Source organism: Thalia democratica, chromosome 6, assembly GCF_965202585.1.
Source record: "Thalia democratica chromosome 6, ktThaDemo2.hap1.1, whole genome shotgun sequence".
In the NCBI taxonomy this organism is placed as follows: domain Eukaryota; kingdom Metazoa; phylum Chordata; class Thaliacea; order Salpida; family Salpidae; genus Thalia; species Thalia democratica.
In genome coordinates, this window is record NC_139170.1 from 64272956 (window position 1) to 64292656 (window position 19701).

General features: G+C 24.6%; 1 pseudogene; it reads left to right on the top strand.

Moving 5' to 3' along the window:
* On the top strand, positions 1-11331 carry LOC145839320 (uncharacterized; annotated as a pseudogene).
* Positions 11332-19701: the final 8370 nt, after the last annotated feature.

Below are 19701 nucleotides of genomic sequence, written 5' to 3' on the forward strand. Positions count from 1 at the left end.
ATGAATTCTAAAGTTGGTTACTTTTTATTAAACAGTTTCTGCAAAATTAGACTTTTAAATGGTCAGAACTAGTTTTATAAATTTTAAGGCAATAATGTATACCTAAGAGATATACAATTTTTAAGTATAGTTTAAATACACTTTAAACATGTTACTACTTAAAACAGTAGTCAGTTTAAAATTTAATAATTATGATTAGAATATTTTTAGACTAACGACCAATATATTATGGTTTAGAATTAACATATATGCTAATATAAATATGTAGCAGTTGAGGTTTATTCAAATAGTAAATGAATTAGGCACATTTTACTGAATGAATAAAAATGTGATGTTCGCAAGAAAATCTTTAAGTGTAAGTCGCAATTGCTTCTTCACAAAAGAGTTCATACGGGAAAAAAGCTTTACAAATGTGAAAAATGTGAGAAAAGTTTCAAACAAAAAACCAGTTTAACACAACATATGTTGGTGCATAGTGGTATAAAAGACTTCTAATGTCATGTTACTAATAAATATTTTTCTCTAAAAATTAATTTAAAGAAATACATGCTGGTACATAATGGTACAAAAGATTATCAATCTGAAGTATGTTTTATATCTTTTTCCCAGAAGGCTAACAAAATATTCAATGAGTCACACAAAGAAAAAAGCTTAAAAATATGGTTTGTGTGACAAACATTTTACAAAAAGAAGTAATGTAAAGACACATATTTTATTTTATACTGGAATTTAAAAATTTCAATGTGAAGTTTGTGAGAAGAAGATTTCTCATAAATGTAATTTATAATTTTCTAGTATGTTTAATTATTTGATTTGATAAAGCTATTTTAAAAGGTAATAATGTATTTTAATTGTATAAAGTGTAAATTTTAAACATTTATAAATATTAGTACAAATTAATGATAAATGTATAGATTTTTTATAAAGGTATGTAAGCTATAGAATCTGTAATTGTATATAGTATAATAAACATTTAGAAACAGTGTGAAATGTTTTTTGTATTGAATTTGCTGATTGAATGTAATCTTCTGCAACTAGAAAAGTAGATTTTTTTTAAGAAAAGTTAGTTTTATGATACATTAAAGTATACCACTTTTAAATTACTTTTTTAACTTAAAAACATATTTTTTTAATTAATTAGCTTAACGACTTTTGTAATGTTCATAATCGTCGGTTTTATAAAAATTAATTAAAAGTAATGAATTTTATTAAACTTAAATGTAATGAATAATAGTTTTTGAAAATTGTGTGTTTGATTTATTGATATCAACAAAAGAGTTGTTGCTAGTTTTATTGCTAACCATGCCTAATAAATGAAAAAGTTTAAAATTTTATTGCTTTAACTTTTAGTTTTATTTACATCATCGCTGATCATATATGCTGTTATGTTAGGTCAGATAAATATATTTTTATATTAATTTTTTGATGCAAAAAGTATTACATTTGTTAATATAGCTATTTAAATGTTTTATAATTTACCAGGTCTAAAAGTTAATTTCATTAATTAGATTTATGGCACAACAAATTAATTACTTCATTCAAAACATCGTAAGCAAATCCTTTTTTGAGTTTTGTTGTAAAAAAACGAATAAGGTTGATTAATGTATTTTAATTCTTAAAAAGTTACAAATTTCGATATTTAAGATCATAAATAATTATATAGCAACATTTTTTCATTGAAAATATATCTGTTTTATTAATTATGTTGAACTTGTAGAATAACACTTTCATAGAGATGATAAAACTTTTCAAATATAGTGACTAAGTGTGTCGTGTGATAGCTGGTTATTAACAAGCTTCCATTGACCGTCTTAATTTATTTGTTATTAGAATGTTTATTACACTTTTTCTAGACGTTTTTAAACTGTTTCACATTATTGTATATTAACTTTACTTAAAGTTAAAGCTAAAAACCTTTTTCTATTAAACTGCATTTTAGAGTAACGATTTATACGCGCATAATATTCTAAACGAATAAATCAACTAAAAGTAAGAACTAAAAATAAGTATAAAATATTAACAGTTGCTATAATAAAGCTTAATATAGCGTCTTTTAATTTATTTAATGTATGGTAAAATTTATAGCTATAAACTTTTCCTTTAAATTTTTCAAAAGTACGTTGCAGAACTTTTGCTTGACTTCTATTTTGTTAGCGACAAAAATTTGACTGATTTCTTAATTCCAACAAAATGTTTTAGTTATGTCTTTTAACAGTTTATAGATAGTATAAAAACTTAGAAATTTAAAAGTATTAAGATAAATGCTATTTAATTTGTAGAAGAGTGACTAATTACTTTATTTTATTTATAAAAGCAATAATAAAATGGACTTTAATTTTTTTGTTATGTATTACTTTAACAACAAATTATTTTATAAAAAAAATAATTATTTTATACTATAAATAAATTATTATATAAAATAAGGAGAAGTATTGTTTATAACTAATTTTAGACAATATCTAAATTAGAAATTTGATATGTCTTGTTGGTTGCTATTTTAAAACGACACTTAGCTACGCACACACAAGAAAAAAGAATTCAAATATAATTTGTGTGACGAAGAAGAATTTAGATGTGATTTATTTGACAAGCATTTAACTTTAAGAAGTCAAGTTAAGACACATATGTTAGTTTATACTGAAAAAAAATTAGATTTAAAATTCTTGACTGTGAAAAATGTTCTGCTCTAAAAGGTTATCAAACTATTTAGTTACACACACTCAAGAGAATAATTTCAAAATTAGATTTGGTGACAAAAATTTTAGTAGAAAAAGGTAATGTTGATTTACATATGTTTGTTTTTACGAAAAATAAAGTTTTAAAGAAGAAATCTCACGTATAAGTTGTTAAATAAAAAGCTTAGAATACTTTTAGGAGAAAATCTTTACTGTTGTGCAGACTAAACACTGTATGCATATAGTAAGTTGAAATAAGGAATTAAGTAAAGATCAAAAATCATAACTGAAGAGTAAAATACCAAGAAGTATTGTTTATGAAAACCTTATGATAATATTCGAACACTAAATTATTATTGTTTTAATTAATTTGGGTTTGTTTGTAGTTTTCAATTTTCGTAAGTTATTTATATGTAACTACAATGCGCTAAAAGTATTTATTACTTTAAGTTTTAGTTAGTTTTCAATTAATAAAAAAATTACACTAAAATCTATGATAACTAAAGAAAACGACATATGGTATTGTATTTTAAATATTTGGTTAGTATATCGTATTTATTTCTTAAACTTAAGTATATTTTCGACTACAAAAATTTTTTGTTGATACAGTTTACTTTTGATAATATATCAAAACAATTTTTAAACTTTTGTAGTCAATTTGCTCATATGCAATTGTTTTTCTCACAAAAATTAATCTATTCAAACTTTAGTTGTTCAAATTAATAACTTTTATAATGTAATATGTTGGTTCCAACAGGTTTATATATATTTTCAATTTTATGGTTGTTCAAAAAAATTTTGCTCAAATATATATTTTAAATCACCGTTGCAAAAAGAAAGACGTTGCAAAGTAAAAAGTGCTAAAAAAAATAATTTTTAAAAGGCCCCACTACAAAGCTAAAACCACAAATCGATGAAAGTTATTGTGAAAAGCTAAGCAAAAGATCGTTCTTTAGAATTAAAAAAAAATTCCAAGTTAGCATAAAAGATATTGAAAGTAATTGGTTTCAAAGTTTGATTAAAAAATAAAACTACTAAAAAAGCAATTTAAGTTTAGTTCAAGCTCGTTCATTTTGTTCGGAAAATGTTGATATAATTTATTTATTTGTAGCTTAAGCTATAATAGAAGACTTACCCGATTAAAAGACTGAAACAATAACTAAAATGTAACAAAATGTCCTTTTTTAATTTTTTATTTGATTTCTACCACACTAATTCGTAAATTTGGCGCTAGGAAGTTTCATTTTTAATTTATAACAACCTGTCAACTAGGTACGAACTTTTTTGCCAAAAAACTGCAGTGTTCACAAATCAAATCAAAATAAACTAGTTTTTTTAAACATTTTAAAGAGTTGTCCTGGTTAGCCTAAGTGACCTGAGGTTGTGGTAAACATTATATATACATACAAACAAAATAACTCAAATTGTAAAGTTTTAAGAACTTTTTTTCAAATTTAGTATTGTCAATATTGAATATAAAAACCACAGGTTTTTCTTCAAGTGCACTACACCATTTTATCTTTTATTATGGGTTTCTACCGAGAAAACTAGTTGAAATGCAAAAATTGTCAAATAATAAGTAAGCATAAGTAATATTTTATAGCCCAAAACTATTTTTTTTAAATAAACACAACTTAAAAGTATGTTAAATGTTTTCATAATTTATTACTTATAAAAAATTATTAATTAAATATGTCTACTATGTAGTGATGTGTCGCACTCATTATCCGGGTCCAGATCCGGCCGGATATTACCATTTATGTCTGATATCCGGATCCAGCCGGATCTTGATATGAAAAAAAAGTCCGGATCCGGTTCCGGCCGGATACTAATTTGAAAAAAAAAGTCCGGATCCTATTCCGATCGGATCCTAATTTGAAAAAAAAGTCGGATCCGGTTACGACCGGACTCTAATTTGAAAAAAAAGTCCGGATCCGGCTCGGTACATCACTTCAATTTTGCAAGTTTGGATAGTACAATGCAATAGAAAGTAGACGAAACATAAGTTGTGTTGAACAATAAGTTTATCATAATATCAGTGTTGAACATAAGTTTATATATACTTACATTAACACCTAAGACTTCTAATATTAAAATATAGTGTTTCTTTTTATAGCGAGTGTTTTTGTTTTTGGAGATAGTAATTTGTAAACTTATTGGCTTTAAACATGTTTGTATTAGACTTAATAATGGTAGCTAAAAATTAAATATTATTAATTAAAATTATGTAATTTATGATGCATAAGCACTCAGAGCAGAGTTTCCGAAAATTTTTAAAAAGGTCCCCTTTAAAGAATTTTATAAAGCTATGGCCTAGTCCAACAAGTTGTTTTTTTAAACTACATTTAACAAAACCTAAGACTTCTTTTTACTATTCATTATCAACTAAAGAATATAAAATTTAAATTATGGCCTTGTTGCACCCCTTTTTTTCGGCGTGTAGGCAAATAAATTTTTTAGACTTTATTCATAATATCAAGTATAGGTTTTAAAACTACCTTTAAAACGCCAAAGACTTTTTTTTTCGCTCTTCATCGTCAACTTCGGAACATCAAGTGTAATTTTAAATTTAAGGTCACTTGGCCCAGTTTAGGAAACTTTGAATTAGATGTAAGTTAAAATTTATTTTATAATATGTTATTCCCTTTGAATTATTAGTAATTTTAATTATGTCAATTACGTGTATGTTTTAATTTAATAAGTTTAAATTAAATTAGTACAATTTCTAGATTCCCTTCAAAAATAATTATTAGTCTTGGAAAAAATATTAAGCTATATTATAGTGTTGTATTACCGGACAGCCAAGAGTTTTCCGCTACATCAGGTCTTAATACCAAATATTTTTAGTACATTTTTTGTCGTTCAATAAACAGCAATCAACTTCGTAGTTTCATAGATACAATATAAATATTGTTAGAAACAGATTAGATCTTTTTATAAGATTAATTGGTTTGAAGTTATAAGAATAAGTTTTTAAAATATAACTAGTTTATTTGGTTGGTTATAAAATTTTCTTTTTTATTATCGTTAATATAACTTATGATTACGGTTTCAAATTTTTATTTTGATTGTCAATATTCAGTTATTTTTTAATTTAAATTACTCATGATGAAATTTTAAAATTTGTTATTAGTAATACCTTCTTAAGTTTAATTATAAAATAGTTATAAAATGAAATTGTGTAAGTCGAGCAATAAATGCTAAGATTATGGTGATATATATTATTTTTTTAGAGCTATGTTAAAAAAATTAGTATAATTAAATTTTTTATTCAACTTATATACTTTTATACCATAAGACTTCCTATTTTTAATTTTCATAAATACCAAATGTATAATTACATATTTAAAAAAAAATTGAAGCTTTAAAACTGAATTTATATAAAAATTTATTCACAGTTTTTTGTTATTGAATCTGTTTTAAACATGGATAAAATTAAAAGTATTAATTGTGATGTTTGCAACAAAAGTTTCACAAGAAGGTCCAATCTTAAAAATCACAAAAGAATTCATACTGGAGAAAAGCCTTTTAAGTGTGAAAATTGTTATAAAAGATTTACTCAAAAAGTCAGTTTAACAAAGCACATGCTGGTACATAGTGGTAAAAAAGACTTTCAATGTTATGTTTGTCATAAGAATTTTTCTGAGAAATCTAACTTAAAAAAACACATGGTTACTCATACTAAAGATAAACTTTTTAAATGTGATTTGTGTGACAAAAGTTTTGCTCGAAAATTTCATGTGAAAACACACATGTTAGTTCATACTGGAATAAAAGAACATCAATGTGAAGTTTGCCAGAAGAAGTTTTCTCTAAAAAGTGCTTTAAACCGACATATGTTGACTCATACTAAAGTAAAAGACCATGAATGTGATATTTGCAAGAAGAAGTTTTCACATAAAAGCAATTTAGTCACACACTTTAGAATTCACTTAGGAGAAAAGCCTTACGGATGTGCAGAATGTGGAAAATGGTATGCTCAATCGTCAGGGCGAAATAGGCACATACAAACTTATCATAAGGAACTAAGTAAAAAACAACAATCAGAACTGAAGTGTAAAATACAAAGAAGTATTGTTCATGACTATCTGAAGAGAATATCTGAATACAACACACATTACTGTTAGCAGTTTGTTTGTGGTTTATAAATTTTGAATTATATCTTATAAAGTTCAGTTTTGTAAATAACAATTTACATTTTTGCTTCAGTCTACAATGTACATTTGTTTATTCATTTAAGTTTTGAATGAGCTAGTTGTGTTATTTAATTTAAATGTATAGATATAATTATTTTAAAATAAATTTTTTTGTGAAATAGAAGTTCTTAAATTGACAAAAGTTATGAAGTCTCACAATTATAAAACTTTTATATATTATTTTCGTCTTTAATATTTTTACTCAATAAACACAGTAAATTATTTTCAATTTTTGTGTAAAAATAGTTAAAACTTATTCCAAACTAAGTGAAACTTTTTGCAAATTTTAAAAGCAAAGTATATGTTTCTTAAAGTCCAACTTAATATTTATAACATTTGTATTTTACTGATGGTTTTTTCATATATTTAAATAATACTGAAACTATACGAAGCATAAAACACTACTTTGCTTTCAAAGTTTTGGTAGCCATCATTTTTGTTCTACTGAACTTACTTTTTAGAATCCGGCCGGATTAGGTAGATCAATAAGCATGTCTAAAAAGTCCTAATGCTCCCATCAATTTTAAAAATATGATACAAGTTTTCTAAAAAGTATATCAAATGTAATATTTTTTTTAAATCTTGTATTTATATTTTATAATTTAATTGTTGATAGTTTATGTTTTTAAAAATACGAGGCTTCTATTAGTGCAATGTGCGGTTTTTTTGTTGTTGCATTTAATTACTAAAAAAAAGCTTATTTATATTGTAGCAGTTAAAAGTCTTATTTTAACTATCATTTTGAAAATCTGAAAAAAAAGTAAAAAAAACCATACTTGGTTGTTCAAAAAATTTTTATTTAGGAAAACGTCAATTCAGTGAACTAATTGAGAAGAAAAATGTTTTATGCAATATTTAAAGTTTCTATGTTACAGCTACTATATATAGGTAAAAAAATTAAAACGATTATGCGACATATTAATTACTTTTTTTTTTCTTACACTGTAGAGTTTTACAAATTCTGTGGAGAAATAAAGAAAAGTTTTATACATTTTTAGTCTATTAAACTATCATCTAATAACTTGTGTACAGACAGATTTAATTATTTACATGTCTAAAGCTATATTATAAAATACGTCTTGGTTTATTAGAATGTAGTATATTTCTAACATTAAAAACCAAGTTTAGTCATCTTAATATTAGCTTATAAATATTAGTGTCTAACGGAAGTTTCTTTATTATATTAAAGAAAGTATTAAGTCCTTAGTTGTGAGTTTTAACGTACAAATACTATCAAAAAATGTACAGTTCATTTATTTTGTTTTAATTACTAATGATATATTTAATTTTAAATAAAAACAAGTATATTAAAAACATAGTCAGTTATAAGGTGGTAGTTTAGTAATATTACAAGTATAAACTAATATTACATATATTTTATTTAAAAAAAGTATTTAAACTTATTCAGTCATTTGCTTGTGACTACCATTTAATAAAAGCACAAAGCTTTATTTTTAAAGCGTTAATTGAGACATGTAGAAGCTTTGAATAAATTTTACCAAATAAAGCAAATAGCTTGTAAATATTTTTAGCACTTGGTGTTATCATTAAAACAACACGTTTAAAAACAAACTTTATTTTTTAACATATATCATTGTTTAACTTGAATAAGTTAACAAAAAATTACTTATTTAATTTATAGCTACGGATGGTCAAAATAAAAGTAAAAATTAATTACAAAGCAATAGTTTTGTTTGTGATGTTTGCAAGTAAACATTTATAAGAAAATCGAATTAGTCACAGTTTATATTAAAAAAAAACAGAATGTATTACAAAAGATTACCAATCGATCAGATATACTAGTTGTGTTTAACTTATTAAAGATAAAATTTGGATTTTAGTTAAGTTTTAGTTTTTGAAAAAGTTTAAATACGTTTATTGCTTGTACATTTTAAGTTTTAGATACGAGTAATTTAGAAATTATGAAAAAAAATAGTCCATTTATTTCCCTTCTATAATATTGAAACAAATTAAATTTTTAACCATGAGTTAATAAATTGAAAACTAAAAAACTTTTTACAAAAGTTTAACTACGGATTAGGAACACCAGATTTATTTAAATTGAAGTTAAATATCTCTGGTTTAACTTAAGTTTTTAAGTTTAACTTAAGGTTAAATGTGTATATTGTTTACATATTTTAAGTTGTTACAGTTTCAATTTTCAATCAATTTCAATTTAATATTCAAATAAATAACTAGTGAAGAGTGACTGCTGTATAAAGTTAGTTTGATTATTTTAGAAAACTTAAACTATTTTTTAATTAGAACTTATAATAATGTTGACGAAAAAGGTAGAATAACAAAAAAATAATTGTAATGGTATGAAAATAAAATAAAAGTCCTTGGTAAATAAAACTGTGAAGCTAATATATTTCTTTTAAAGTTGTAGGTTATAACGGTTACTATACTCGGTTTATGTCATAAAAAATAAAAACATTTCCTTAACAAATACATTTTAGCACTTATAAAAATAAAGAAAAGAACTTCAATTGTGATTTGTGTAATAAAAGTGTTACTCACAAAAGAAATGTAAACAATCATATGCTACTTCATACTGGAAATAAAGATTTTTAATATGAAGTTTGTGGAAAAAATTTACTCAGAAAAGTAATTTGAAAACTCATATGTTGACCTATACTAAAGTTAAAGCTTATGAATGTGATATTTGCAAGAAGCAATTTTCTGCGATAAGTCATTTAGTCAACCATTTTAGAATTCACTTGGGAGAAAAACCTTATGGATGTTCAGAATGTGGAAAATGGTTCTCTGATGCTTTTAATCGAAATACTCACATACGTACTCATCATAAAGAGTTAAGCAAAACTCATCAATCTGAACTGAAGTGTAAAATAAAAAGAAGTATTGTTTTTGATTACCTTAAGAGAATAGATGAATACAATTCTAAATAAGTTTTCATGATAATGGTTCGTTATTTAATTGAAGTATTGTTGAAAAGGCACCAATAACTCGTTTGAGCTACCTTATTTATTAAAACTTTTGTCTTTGAAGCGAAATTGTTATAAGTTTGTTTTATAAGTTATATTATATGTGATTTGAAAACTATTGACGATTTTAAGACTATAACCAATGTTTTAGCTTTGCACTTAGCTAAATTTTTTTGGTTTTGTTTGTTTCTTTACTTATTTTAGTGTGATGTTTTTTAACTAAAAATACTTTTTAAAAACTATTCAATTACGGACTTTTCATATGCATTTTTCTTAAAAGTATAATGGAAATATTTTTATCACAATGTATATCAAATTTTATAAATTAAATATACTAATGCTTTTGTTAGTCAAAAAGCCTTTTTTAGCTAAAAAATATGATTTTTATTGGCTATAATTTAACCAGATTATTAGCATTTAGTTTATCTAACTTGATTAACATTCTTATGAAATGAAACTTAATTCATTTAATGATAACTTAATGATTTATGTTAATAAAAAAAGATTATAAATTGAAGTTGTTATAGTCATAAAAGAAAAAATACTTAAAGGCAAATGTAAGACAGTAAATCTGTCTAAAGAAAATTTTGATTTTGTTCTCTTATCTCTAACCCTTTTTTTTTGTCGCCACAAATAATCAATTCAGAATAACCTTTAAGTTAAATAGCGAATTAGACAATTAATTTATACATTAAGAGATACTATTCTAATAACAAAATAGTCGTAAAATTTATCGTTAGCACATATGTTTTCATTATAATTGTAAATGAAAAAAAAAATCAAACAATTTAGTACTCTTAACAATATATTTAAAAATTTAAGTTTACATCTACTATAAAAAGAGTAGTACAAGTTAATCTAACATAAATGTTAAAACTGCTAATAGTTTTGAGTAATAATTGCTAAATCTTTAAAAATGAATCACAACTAACTGTTCCCAAAAAATTCATATTTGACAAAAGCCATACAAATGTGAAGATTGTGAAAAAAGTTTTACTAAGAAAAGCCATTTAACAAGACATATGGTAGTACATAGTAGTAAAAAAGACTCCCAATGTTATGTTTGTGGAAAATATTTTGCACAAAAAAGTTATTTAAAGCCACATTTAGTAACTCACACCAAAGAAAAACAATTCAAATGTAAAGATTGTGACAAAAGTTTTACTAAGAAAAGCCATTTAACAAGACATATGGTTGTACATAGTGGTAAAAAAGATTCCCAATGTTATGTTTGTGGAAAACACTTTGCAAAAAAAGTAGTTTAGAGCCAAATTTAGTTACTCAATCTAAAAAAAAACTATTTAAAATGATTTGTGTGTTAAAAGTATTACTAGGACAATTAATTTGTAGAAACATGTGTTAGTTTGTCTTAGAATAAATGAACATCATTGTGAAATTTGTAGGAATAAGTTTTCTCTAAAAATTAATTTTAGTCAACATATGTTGATTCACTTTAAGGTTAAAGCTCACGAATGTGATATTTGCATGAAAAATTTTTCTCAGAACGAAAATTAAGTCAATCACTTCAGAATTGAATTAGGAGAAAAACCTTATGGTTTTTCAGAATTTGGTAAATGGTTTACTCATCTTTCTGGTCTAAATTATCATATAAAAACTTATCATAAGGAGTTAAGTAGAGAACAACAGTCAGAACTAAAGTGTAAAATACAAAAAACCATTGTTCATGACAAACTTACGACAATAGCTAAATACATTTTTAAGGAGACATATTGTACGCTAACCCTAGTGATCGGTTATCATATAGTTAAGTATCATAAAGTTATCATATACGAACTCATTATAAGGAACTAAGTAATAAATAATATTCAGAACCAGTTTTCAAAACAAAGAAGTATTGTTTATGACTACCTTAAGTCAATAGCCGAATTCAATTCTAAATAACTGTTTTGCCTTTTTACTGAGTAAATGCGAAAGTTGATAAGCACTAACATATTCTTAAGGATATGAAAATGTTTAACACAGTTTACAGTTTTATATTTTAAATTTAAAACAATGCTGTAGTTAAACTTTTATAATTTGAAATTGGTTTTATATCTTTTTATTGTTATAATTAAATTAAACTTAAAAGTAAAGTTTAATGGATTACAAATTAGCACATATTTCTAACGTTTATTATTGAGTAGTTGTTTTGATTTATTAAATTTAAAGTTTTAGATGTTGCATTTCCAAACAAAGTTAAACTACTTTGCTAAACACTATAGCAGTGCTTCTGAACCTTTTTCTAGTGGCGGAACCCTTTTCCTAATTTCAACTTTTCCGCGGAACCCCTAATTTAATTTTACATAAATGTTTAATATAATATTTACTCAAAACCAAAAGAATTTCAGTGAAAAACTAATTTTTTAGCAAAACTATATCATTGTCAGAAATTATACCAATTGTAATAGTATTAAGTCGAGTCAAACTCAAAGTGCGCCAGAGGCAATAGGTATTTTATGATTCTATAATAAATAAACGAAAACAAACATGATTAACTGCAACGTCATAAAAATCTTTCCTTGCATAATAAAAACAAAATGAGAGCTACAAACAATAACGAAATAAACATGAACCTAATCGAATTCACAGATTACTGTAATAAACAGGTAAAATGCCTAACGAAAATTAAATAAAAAACATTTAGTGCGAAACTTGAACTTGTCTCTTAGCAAAAAGCATGTCAATGCGCGACTGGATTTTGGATAGACTGAGACGGAGACAGGTAGATAAGGTTGGAGTCAGCATACAGTTCCTTTGCTTCGTTTTAATGTTTGTTACATGCGAAAAGCCGGACTCGCAAAGATAAGTGGTGGTGAATGGTAAAATAAGTTTTACTGCGCGCTTTGTTAAAACGGAGTACTCTGAAATTGCACATATCCAAAAATCTAAAAGCTCCTTCCCTTTGAAACTCAATTTTAAATTGCTATCTTTAGATAGTTGCAGCAATTCGTCTTTTGTATCTGTAGGAAGATTCACTTCTTCTGAAGCAATATCAAACATAAAAGGATTCAAAATCCATAAACTTCCGATGCGAACATCTTCAGGAAAATAATGTTGAATCTTTATAGACCAAAGATCAACGTGGTTGTATATTTCGTCAGAGAAGATGAACTCTATGCATTTTTCATGGGCCTCATCGAACCGGTTAAACATCGCAAAATTACCATTGCTAACCTTTTTCTTTTCTATTAAAGTTAATTCTATTTTTAAACAACTCATCTTGTCTGTCATGACAAAAATGAAATTTTGCTTCCCTTGCATGCGTAAGTTCATTGCTCCTACATTGTTTGCTTTAGTGATAATACCAGTATTTTCATGACTTCACTAAAAATAGAAATTCAAAAGTTTGCAAAAATTTGCGTAACCAAGACACCTATTAATAATGAATACCCATTTAAAGTCCTACCGCTTGATACACACTAAGCAGATCAATAAATGCTATAATTATATATGTTTTCCATTTTATGTGCTCCATTTTTTTTGAAGTTTTATGATTTATGTTTTTTTTTTTCAAATTTCTTTTTTAAATTTCGAAAGGCTTCGCGGAACCCTAGGGTTCCGCGGAACCCTATTTCAGAAGCACTGAACTAGAGTGCTTAGCTCGTAGTCCTAGCTAAAAACTTTTTTGTTGAAGTTACGCTGCAGTTTTTATATATATTAGTCTAAAAAACATTTAATTATGTTTAATTTGTACAGTATTCAGACGAATTTAAATGCAAACACTGAGTGAGTTATTTCAATCCAAACACTCAGTTCCTTTGTAATGTTTCGTTATATGGATTATTTAAATAAAAAACTATAGTTTTTAATCAGAAAATTATTTTGCTTTAAAATAAAATTTACAGAGATTTTAATTAGAAGTGACAAAATAATTCACTAATAGTTTAAACTTAGTAGATTACAGTATAGTTCCTAACGAACTTAAAATCTACTACAAAATTTATGTTAACCTTTTAGTATTTTCTATTGAAAATGTAACGAATCAAATGAAACTAAATATTTAAAAAAATTCAGTCTATTGCATTTATAACCGTATTTGAAATCTAACTCATCTAAAAAAAAACCATAATAACTGTATTGAAATATGATTTTTCCTTTATTTGGTTATATTGTTTTCGGGATAATAATCATAAAATATTTTTAAGTAGTACACTTAACGGTTGTAAAAAACTAATTGTTTTAAACTTTGTTGCGTGTAAGTTTTAATTTCTTAAGACTTCTATATGATTTGAATAAAAATGCGAAAAGATTTATAATTTAACTATAAGATATAGTATAGCTTAAGTTATTTTATATTTTTAAAATATTACACTTACTGAAAATAGAATATTTTACCATAGATGAGTAATAATAATATTTTATTTGTCTTTTCTACTATATATCTGTAAAAGTTATACATTTTCTTATTATTTTTACATGTACATTAGAAAAAAAAATACATTTAAATTTTTTTGTTAATGTTTTTTAAATGTAATTTCTAGAGTTTAATAATTATTACACACTGCCTATAACTATAGTATTTATATTCTAAACTAGACATTATTACTAATATCTAAACAGCAGTAATATTGTATTTATTTAGGAAAACAGATAAATTATATAAAGCAAAACTTTTAAATGCATTATAACTTCTAGTAGACGTCTGTTTCAAAAGTGTTGATGTAATATCTTAACTTTAGACTTAAGAACTTTGTACTTTTGTAGTAAAAAAATTTTGATAATCAAAAAATAAATGAATTAAAAATTTATATCTTACAATAAAAATAAACAAAAGATTGTCACAAACATAAATTTCTAATTTAAACTATACTTTTAAATAAAAAACATTGTTTCTTCTTTTCATTTACTTTCTTAGTTACAAATTTCACCGCTAGAATAAATTTAAAACTAAAAAATTTTAATAACATTACAAATATGTTAAGTGTTTTATCACCACCATAACTTAATTTACTTATAAAGTTTAAAATACTTTACCCAGTCATTTTATTTGGTTTCTTCAACTACTTTAAACTTTAATTATCATATTATTGTAAACAATAATTCTTTTATAAATTTTATATATTTCGTATTTTTTTATCTGTTTTTAAAGCTTTGTAATAATTTTTTCAACGGTATATCAATAATTCTTAATATTATTAATGATTTATTTACTTTAAATACTTTAAAACTTAACTTTTAATTGATTAATTATAAATACTTTAGTGTAATATAAGCAATAACTATATTTAACTTCGTAAAAATGACTTAATCTTAACCATAGTTGATACAATAATAATCTTATTACTTTTAGATTATTTACTGCATTCATTGATATATCGGTTTATAGGTTTTTCATCAAATATTTTTTTTATAATTTCTAGTATCAAAATTACATAACTCTGCGAAACAATTTAACACGAAAGTATTTATTTTTTAAATCTATAGTTTTATTAACTCTTAAATAAAGTATTTTATATAAACTAGACTTTTGCATAAGATAAAAAGTGTAACTTAAAGAATTAGTTTTCTTAAAATGTGTTTTTCACCCAAAGATCATAGTGAACTAAGTTACCAGATATTTTTATTTTAGCTGACTGCTGTTCACTTACTTTTCTAGTTTCTTACTGAATATGATTTACTTGATCTTTTTATTATTTGTGTACTTTTTGTCATTATTTATATTTACATATATGTATACTATTTATTAAACGACAATAAATACGCTTTAAAAATAGTCCAAGGACCTCGTGTATTAATATCGTTTGGGTTATCGAGTTGTACAGAACGTATTAAGAGTTTTCTATAGTTTCTTAATTTTCAAACTCCAGTAACTTAAATTTAGATAACATACCTACACCATACGGAAGTAAAAGTTTTAAAAAGTACTATAACAATTAGTGTAATCATCGCAAAACAATCATAAACTTTTAATTATCTCATGTACAAAAAGTATTTTATCATCTGAACATACAACACATACTTATATAAACTATCTACGGCTAAGAAAATAATTTTTGATAGCTTAAACTTCTGGAGCAGGGGTCGGCAAACTGCGGCCCGCGGGCCAATTGCGGCCCGCGAAGGGTAAATCTGCGGCCCGCGAGCACGTTATTTTTTTGAATGGAATGCGGCCCGCGAAAGAAAATTTTGTGGCCCGCGAGCATGTAAATGTGGCCCGCTGAGCAAAAATATGTTTCAAGTTAAATTTTTTTCGGTAACTCGATTTAATTTATTAGCTTAGTTTTAAGTCTCTGTATAACAATTATAATAATTAGAAGAAATTACTGCTTTAGTTTAAAAATGTGAAAAAGACAAATTAGCATTCTAAGAGGATATTTTTCTGAGTTTCATAATATGTAACTTCTTTTTTACAACAGCAAGTAATTATCTGAAAAAAGAGTGTAAAGAGTGCTTGAACTTATTAAGTTAGTTATATAATATATATTTATTAAATAAACTAAATGCAAGTGTTTTCCATTTTGTACAAAATTAATTCACAGTAATTAACTAAAGTGTCATTTCTTTATAGCTTAGATATTCTTTTTCACTGTTTTTTATACCTAATTTTCTTTTATAGATTTTTTAATTTGTAAATGTTATATTTTAGTGTAAAAACATTTAAAATAACATAGTAATAAGAAATAGTTTTTTTTAATTTTTGTTTTGACACATTTTAATTTTTTAGAAGTTTTCTTTGCACTTAAATTAATTTATATGCACACCAACTTAAAAAGATGCTCATATTTTAGACCACTTTTTATTTAATACTTTAGTTAGTTTAAGTTTAGTTTATGCATAATTATCTAACATTGTTGTTTCTACATGTATCATTTAAATGTGTACAGACACATTTAAAACAGTATATATGATATAAATTAATATAGTTTTTGTTAGGTATACATTTTCATTTTTCAAACATTGTTTTTGTAAAACTAAGTTAACTTTTATGCCTTGCATATCAATACACACATTTGCTGATTTTTGGAGCTACCTAATTAATATAAACTAGACTTAGGGATGGTAAATTTATTAAGTTTGTACAGTGTTAATCAAAATAGTTCAAATTCAAGCAAATAAATAACTAAACATTGACACACACTCAGACTATCACTATTTGAAGACTTCAAATCTCAGGCCAACTAAGTCATTTTATAAGTTTTTGGCTAGAATTGTTTTTTGTTTACAAAAATATAAGAAATGTTTTTGTTGACTGACTCATGCTGGCTTTTTTGCTTGAAAGATAGGCAAATTAAACTTATGATGTATGTTTTGCTCAATCCACAGTGTTAGTTTGAATTATAATATATGTTTAATTTTAAGTCTTGCAGCTGATATAATTCAATATATTATTTATATTATTGTGTTCATTTATGTGTGAACAATCAGTGTTGCCAAAAAAACTTGAATCCCGGAAAAGCTTTAAACTTGAAAATTTATGCTTAAAAGTTCTGGAAAAAAACTTGAACTTGAGAATTTTTCAATAAACCTGGAATTTCAAACAATTTTTCAATGTAAAGTAATGAAATTTCGATTTGACACAAAAAATTTAGCAGATAAACATTTCTTTATTAAAAAATATACTAAAGTAGCTTAACAATGTTTTTTAATATTGATTTATTTTCTAAGACACATTTTAAACTTTAATTAAACTTTATACTAAAATCAAAAGAAGGAATTGTACTTCTAAAACCTTTGTATTGGTGCTTTACTTGTAAAATTTCACCGATTGTTGTGCTTCGTGTTGGAACTAAACCAAGAAATTTTACTAAAATGTCAAAGTTAGTTAAAACATCTCTAGTAAAAATTCTCAGATGAGCAATAGTTTTTCTATCAGTGTTCTCTTGTTAACATATTGATTAAAGTCTTAATTTGATTTATGCGACTTTATAACCTTAAAGCATTTCCTAAATACGACCTTTTGTTGTCATTGATGAAATAAACAAAAGTTTTTCATTACTACCAACATAAATTCTTTAAAAAAGTTTTCAATTATAAACGGTATCTCATTTTAAATAATAAATTTTGCTACTTTATAACTTGCCTTAACATTTTTTTTCTATAATTCTGTAGTTACTGAAGATAATCATGTGCTTTGTTGTAACTGATTTTGGTGAATTGTTTTTTCATCGTTTCTCGCAATAACTCCTAATTAACGTTTTTTTTTTTGTAGCTCGTCTTATATTTTACAATTAATATTTTTAAATGCAATATTCTTATTGCAGATAAAGAATTGCTATAATGCTTAATAAAAAACAAGTTTTTCTATTTCGCTAATAACTCAATAAAGTTTTATACTTATGTTAAAATTGTTTAAGAAACTTAATTGTCCATTCCAGCTGACTTATAATTTTTTTTGGCATGTAATTTATTTACTATTAATAACTTTCGTTATTTATTTATGCTGTGAACTTTGTTTTAACTAGGTTGCTGCACAAACAGGCTATTTTAAAAGCTTAAAAACTTAGGTTTGTGCGAAACTTTTATTTCAAACACTTTAAAGAAATCTTTTAATTTCCAGAATAGTTTTTATGATTGTAGTGTAGTTTACTAATTGTAGTTTTTTCTTGTTTTCTTACACTTTTTTTACTTTTTAATGATGATGATATTTTACTAGGGCTTAATAAACAACGATTTATTAGGTTTTTCAACTTTTAATAAACTTAGGCTGGTTTGATACAACTCAGACATTTTTGCTTTTTAAGTGGCAACTATGTAAAAGACTAGTTACTAATAAGATATTTTATTTAAGTATTCGCGAATTAACTATGTTAAAGAATTTGTTCTAGCTTTCTGGAATACAAACAGGTATTAATTTTATTAAGTTAACTAATTACTAAATTTTTTAATGAATGTAAACTATTTAACACACAAAAACTTTTTTTGAAGTAAATATTCTTAGAAATATGAAAAAAGGGGTTAGTAGTATAACAAATATATAAAGTAACCCATAAATTGTCTTTAAAATTTGTTTTTTATAAAGAGTTAGGTTGTTAGTAAAGTTAAAAAAGTATTAATTTTAACTTATTAGTGCTTATGAAAGTACATAGTTATTAACACTTAAGTAAATTTTATTCTAATAAATATTTATTTAAATAAGCATTCTATGTATAGCTAAAAGTTATTTAAAATGATAAGGTGAATAAAAGCAAAACTTTTCTCTCGTGTGACTAAAACTAAAACCAAAAGATTATTCAAATGTCACTAAAACTAAAACTGCGGCCCGCGAGGACTTCGTAAACTTGAAATTTGGCCCGCGACCACCAAATGCCTGCCGACCCCTGTTCTGGAGCTTAAAGAAAAATTAACTGTATAGTTTATACCTTTAAACGGTCGCTTTAGTTCTTTGAACCTAAACCCGCTTCGTAAGAGCACAATATCGGTTTCTCACAACTATGCTTGCCTGATGAGTCCTAATTAAGACAAAACTTGTCGTAGGTTGTCTCAGATTCTTTTGTTTTTAGTCGTGCGGTAAAGATCATAAATTATTATTTATAGTTTGTAGTATTTATAGTAATCATCGTATCTATAGGTTACATGACATTTCAAACTCGTACAATTATATATATTTTTTAAATACTTTAAGTACTATACTTCAAAAATTAATATAAACAAGAAAAAATACATATAAAAATCTTATTAAAATCTACATGCAACTTTTTCAAATTTTGAAAAATGTTAAGTATTTTTAAGTTATTTTATAATTACTAAATATAACTATGCTTTTTACTTTATTTTAGCCATATCTAGAACGATATTAAATTTTTAGCAAAAAAAAACAATTTTTAGATATTAATAGGACCTGCAAATATAACTTTTATATGTGACAAATATACATTATTTTTTTAGTTATGACCTTTCCAATTTATATATTCGGTGTTTGAATTGTCTGATTTTAATTAGTCGTGC